Source organism: Megalops cyprinoides, chromosome 8 (genome assembly GCF_013368585.1).
Source record: "Megalops cyprinoides isolate fMegCyp1 chromosome 8, fMegCyp1.pri, whole genome shotgun sequence".
Classification (NCBI taxonomy): Eukaryota; Metazoa; Chordata; class Actinopteri; order Elopiformes; family Megalopidae; genus Megalops; species Megalops cyprinoides.
This window is the reverse complement of record NC_050590.1, coordinates 7,448,416-7,455,258: the sequence shown is the minus strand read 5'-3', so window position 1 is coordinate 7,455,258 and position 6,843 is coordinate 7,448,416.

The following is a 6,843-nucleotide window of genomic DNA, read 5'->3' as shown; positions in this document are numbered from 1 at the left end:
CTTTGTGCCACTGTGGTGATGCAGTGGGCTCTGATATGGCAGGTGTGAAACACTGGAAACACCAGCAGGAAATAACAACTCCAAAATTTTAATTACAGCAGTGTCAAAAGGACCAATTTAAAAGACATTATTTAATTTTTGAGGTGTTCATACAGAGCATTTGGAGAACTATGTGTCTGAATGCAAATGCAGCATGCAAACTTTTCTCCATTCATTACATTACCGGTAATTTAGTTACCAACATGGTAATTTACTTCAGAAATATGAACATAACTGCTACTGTTTCATAACAGCTTTATAAGATAATTCCCCTAATGTGTTTTCCTCAGGCCTTATTGAACAACAGAGTCATTTGTGACCTTTAAGAATATTTTTACCTTAATATTCAGCATTTATTCTCATCTACCCCATAAAAATTTGCGTGCCATTTATTGGGTAAAAAAAGAAGACAAAATGCTTTATATGGGGCTGCTTTTTATGCAAAACAGTATCGCTACTGTGTGACTGAGTGCTTATGCTGAAAGCATTGTTAATGCCACCGTAGGTTTTTTCCATTTTATTTTTTGCCAATATAATAGCGTTCTCGGTGATTAATTTGCTAAATTAAAAAAGCAGCCACGAAACAATTATGTAAATGTAGTGTTTAGAAGCAAAAAAGCAGAAACTCAGGTTTACCTGCCACTGTATTTGTTTATATCACTTTAAATACCAAGAGTGAAATACAATTAAAGGTGCTTTCGGAATCTAATGACAAATCAACATGATATATATCCCTCTTCAGAAGCAAAAATAATGTAAATCCATTATGTTTATTAAGCCGTAAAATGACATCCGGCCTTTATAGGGAAAAGAAGTATTTAAAATTTTATTGTATCGCTAAGAGCATCAGCTCCAGAATTGCGTAAAATTAATGGGACAATATATGTGGCAAATACATTTCCTTCGTGAACTAATTATGCTTTATAGTTGTCTGGTTGATTATTACCTTGCGTTTTTCATTGCATTTGCGCATTAGTTTCTCAGTATTGTAGCATTATTGATGCAGTATTGAGTTAGTGCTGTGAAAATGGGCCTCATCTTTACCAATAACTGACAAAAAGAGGGCTACAGAGGGGGAGGCTATTCAAAAACTTGACAAAGTAAAATTAAAAACTTAAACTTCAATATATAATGATTTCAGGGCGGTCTGATCACACACAGACACGTACGAGCAACAAAATAAACCATCATGTTAAAACTAAGAGTCCTGGAACTTTCACTGACTTTTTTATTTTATAATTTGACTATTTTTTCTTCTTTTTTGAAAGGAAACTGGGTTTGTAGATATCTCAATTGATCGATTAGTCAATAGAACTAAACACCATACTTTTATCTGATGCAGATGTAAACTGATCTTCCACATGTCCTGAAGCTTTTGATGCCATTACTGGTGATTTATAAACGTAAATGGAATAGGATATCTATGTTATTTTAAACTGACCCTTTGCCTTGTATTCATACAACCGTACATTCATACACTACAGTATTCCTCAACCTGTTATTTGTGATATCAGAATTTGTTCACTAAGCTGATGCTTGTACACTGTAGGGGGGTCAGATCCTGGTAAGCTCTGACCTTTAACAGAATCATGCATTTGGTCAGGCTCCTTGATATTGAGACATTTGATATACTATAGCTATCCTATAATGCTAATCCTCAATCAGCAAAGCAAGTTTAGCAGGCCAAAACTTGCTGATGGTTGATCTGTGACGCAGGGGACTACGGAACGACAGAACTACCTCCCATATGCAACACAATCAATCAAAATTTGGAAGTCCCTGCTCTGCTGCTTTTTTCTAAGCATTAATGACAAAAAAACATTTAAATACATCCTTAATATTAATTAAACTGATGTTTAACAGAGGGATAGTCATTAAGATCTGGTACAGGACCATGGTGAAGATCTTGTGCAAACAAGTCCTTTTAGACACTGTTCCCAAATACACCCACCACCACACCACAGCTACCACTTGAGAGGATTCAGCCCCAGCCAGCAGCCCCCCCCCCTCCCAAAATAAGCATGTTTTAATGTTCAGGAGTACTGCTTAATTATCCATACATGGCAATTTACAGCATACTGCTGCAGGGCTCTGACTACGCAATGGGGAAATATTCTCCAATTTAATGGAAAATAACATTACTGCATGCAATCTGAACCATTCATCGCGACGGCAGAGTTTCATACCCTGCATTAACTCAGGCAATTTCATGCATATGGATATAGTGCATCGAAGCAGGCAGATTCTCGGTCGCGCTGAAACTAATTTCATGATGATTAGTTTGGATGTGGGGGGGGCGGGGGTGTGGGGGGGGTGGATTGGCGGTGTTGGATGGGAGCGGGCTGCAAGCCATATATTTACATGAGGTGTCTGTGCGAGAGAGTGATGGTGAGCGGTGAAGGAGAGCAAGGCGCTCTTTATCCCAACACTCCTCCTCCTCCTCCTTCTCCTCACGACGGCTCCTCCGCCACTGCTCCGGGCGGAATGCACGCCCGCTCACCCACCGTAAAACAAATGAATACCTAAGACACTCATTTACATGAATCCCATCTTCATAACAGCTCCTCCTGTAATGAAAAGGAAAAAAGGCATTACGGCTTTGGATAGGGGCCTGGTTTGAGGGATGGAAGGGGTGGCGGTGCAGGTCAGAATGGCCGAATACCTGAGAGGGTGTTTGGATTTGACCAGTTCCCCAGAGCTTGGCACAGGCACGGCACAATCTTTCAGAACTGAGGCCTTCCTGAAGCAATAGGGGCCTGAGTGAAGGCTGTGCTGAAGAAGTTGCCTTTAATTAACGGAGCTTCTGCTTAAACACTATGTACACTATGGAAACTACGCTGAAACAGTGGACCTTTAATGGATCAATGGATGCTGTGCTTAATCAGTAGGCTTTAATAAATGGGGGTTGTGTTTAAACTGTAAGCCCTAATTAATGGTAATTAATTACATTACATTACATTCATTACGTAACGTAACGTAATGTAACGTAGTGAAGGCCTTAACTGAAGCTGAGCTGAAGCAGCAGGTCATAAGTGGACCCTCTGCAGAAACAGGAGGCTGTGAGGAATGGAGACTCCACTAAAACAGTGGCACCAGCCCTCTGTTTGCCCCCTCTTTGTCTCTGTCTCTCTCCCATTTGGAAGAACTTTGCCTCGACGGGTAATTAAAAGTGTTTGGGCATCCCACACAGCCGCCACGGGCCGAGGAAGTCGGGTGGCTGTCCCATGCTCTCCCAGCAGCGAGGCGCCTTCCTGCTCCACTGGCTTGTCCTCAGGGCCCCTACATGACAGCAGCGTGGAAGCTGAGGAGGGGCGCTGTCCCCTCCCTTCGGCCCCAAAGAGCAAAAGAACAGCAGTGTCAAAAACTAGCAAGTGGGATCCAATATCAAAACTCGTACAGAATTAATAATATTCCCATGTGGCATTAGCAACGTGTATTATGTCTATCACAAACAAACATAAAAAGCGTGGATATGTCAATATATCTTCGAAACAGTCTTATTTCCAAACAAAATTAACATAGGAAACTCATTTGGAAACAAGAGACACTATTTGTATATAATGGGGAAAATGGCAGAGGTAGGGGATGGAATATGCATGTAAAATTATTTTGCCCTGAGAGAGGTGCAATGAGCCATGGCAATGCACATGTAATGTTATGGGAGCTTCAACAAAGCTTTTAAATCACATAAACGCAGTTATGGCCCATTGTACACAATGAACATTCGAATTGTGTTTATAGAAAGAGTTTGAAGTCTTTGATCTAAGGGATATGAGAAGTGGCTGACTGGTTCGTTTTTGATTTAAACAAATTTGCATGTTGAGATGGGCATTTAAAAGAAATTTTAAAGGTTCAGAAATGTCATGAATGTTGTGCCAAATCTCACAAATAGAGTACAAGCAGTGATTTTTAAAAAGTACGTTTTAACCATTCAATCAACAACTGTCTACTGAGGTTGCATGACTCTGCTTCTGTGGATGAAACATAACACCTGAATAACATTATCTCCAGTTATATTGTACTGGGAAATTGAACTCAATAGTATACAAAATATAATGAGTACAAAATCTCAGTGCAACAGCATTGCAGAAAAAAAAACCCAGATTGTTAGGACTGTGTCTTTGTCTCTTAGAAAGTGACTCCCCCATAATGCTTTGCAAATATTCATTGGAACAGTGTTAGATTACAGATAATGCATTAGGAGAGTTGAGAACACAGTTTTTATTATCATTATTATTCTATTGGCATCATACAGTTTGAATGGTTGAGTCATCAATAAATCTATGTAATAAATCTCAGAAATGTCCAGGTTCACCTTGTGGGCATTTGATGAAGTGGTTGAATGCAGTGTTAATCCTGATATTTCAAACTACTTTAAATGTGGTGTTTCAAATTTCTTTCTTTTTTATTTATAAAACATTCTATTTTAACTCTAGCTGTGCATGATAACATGTTGAAGCAATATTACAATTCAATACGTACACAATATGGAAATAAAAGTCTCCACGTAAATGCTGCACCTCTCTACTTTGGATTGCTTTGGACTGAGAACCATAAACTTTTTTTTTCTGGCAGGCAAGAACTGTTACTCTCTATAGCCTTCATTGTGTCATTGCTTTTTTCTTAATTCGATAGCTGTCCTTGATGTCACCCTGTATCTTACTGAATTTTGTCTGTGTATTAAGACAGGAGTGGTATCATAATTTTGATTACCTGAAATATTTCACAAATGCTATTCATAAAGGGACCTGAGAAAAACCGAATGCAATGTGTCCGTTGAATGTAATGTATAATGCGAGTGCTCTGTGAGTCTTGCAGTGTGTACTTATGGCCACTAGAAGGTGCCCAATAACTTTGCAATCTGTTTTTCTGCCTGTGACCATTCACTTCGGTTGCTTTTGCCATCCGTAATTCAAAGAGTCTGTTGTGTCCTCAGTAATTCAGGATCGCTTAATCATAAGGTTAACACCGGTCACTGTATGCAAATAGATGACCCTGGGTCATGGCCTTGGTCCACTCTCACTGAGTTGCATCTTGGGACAATCTGGCAGGAAAACTCCCGGACCAAGGCTCTTTTCTCAATTGTGATGATTTAGACAGATTTAGAAAGAGCTAGGCAAGCCAATATTATAAGAACCTTGTCTTTCTGAATAATAGGAGGACAGAAGGCTTGATGGTCCATATATGCTTTTATACTTGACTTTGCAGACGTTATTGCAATGCATTTGTATTTGTAAATTATTCTTACTCATCCTATTTCCACATGCATCCCTTCTAGTCAGGAATTTTACCATATTTGTTCCGTTATTATATTGATGTCCTTATTTTTTTCTGTAGTGACTAATACACTATAATTTATTAACTGTTGTTATGTGGCAAGTATGAACTCGCAATCAAGGTGTGACTCACTCCCCTGCTTTCCACATAAATCAGAATATGACACTGTGGTGTAACGCTTCACTGAATAATCACAGCTGTGAAGTCCAACGTTTTTGTTTGTTTGTTTGTCTGTCTGTTTGTTTCTGAAGTTGAAAACCGATTTAACCATAGAATTCCTCATTTCCATTTTCAAACCAACTCCAACTTCTAGCTCGCTCTTGCTGCTTTTTGATACCATCCGTATTTGCATGTTTGACGATATTTGCATTGAGATAATTGAGCAATCATAGATATGCGGTTATGGTTCATCGGGAAAATAGAACGAGACTGCAACTGAAGGCCCAAAGCGGTGCAAACTAACCTTAAGGCCAAAACCTTATGGCCATCAGACTAGTAGTGGGTTAGAAATGCGGGGCGGAGTTTAAAACTGGTTAAAGTTATCAGATTTTAAGACCTTTTTAGGTTTTAGTCAAGCAACAAAGGTTCCAATTGACCAGTGTTGGCTTATAGTCTTTTATATAGTGCAGCAATTAAATAATAATGCTTCCTTTTTAAAATGTTAATACGGTGACATCACAGTTTTCCATAATGTCAAAATAAATAAATACATTTTTTAAGTAAAAAAGACTGAAAAGTCTCCACTGAAAAGGTGGAAAATAATTTACATTACAAGCTGACGGTCTTCTGCTTTTGCTCTGGATGTTGCATTTCCTCGTTAGATATTAGTTACTCCACTTTCACCAAGAGCTGTGCTTTTGTTGTGCGAAATCCTCTTCTCTCTTTTGCGAAATATCAGGCGTTTGGAAATTACACATATGTCAGTGAATGACAACATTTCTGTAGTATTATTGTTGTTGTTATTATGCTTTACACGTCTTTCGTTGGATGATACTTTAAAAATGTTCTTAATCGTAGGTATAAACAAACCTTGATGATTCTCGAATACTGATCCTCAAACACACGACACGACACTACGGCCAAGAGGACCGACAACAGGATTCCGTTGTAGCCACGTAATAATGTAAATATAATAATAAATGCACGGTCAGTTAAACAGAAGGTGGTGAGGCAGACGAGTGCCTCAGAACCGTGGAAAGGGCCATGGTAACTGATGCACGGGGCTAACACCCTCCTGAACCTACTCGCCATATATGGATTTGCGAGAATGTAGAGGATGGAGTGAGTCAGTATCTTAATAACATTCCCTTTCATTCTCCAGTCTGTACTTAAGTCTGACTAAGGTATACTTCAATGTACTTGCGTCACCTGTACTACAATCAAACAGTCGTATCAGCGGACTTTGTTCGGCTCTGTATACACTCTCTCCTGTGATTCATCGCGCTGAGCTCGCGAAGCACAACATGCCCATGGTATGAAGGTGTGACGCATCGATTATTCAGCGCGCGAAAGGGGAGACTTGTGGAG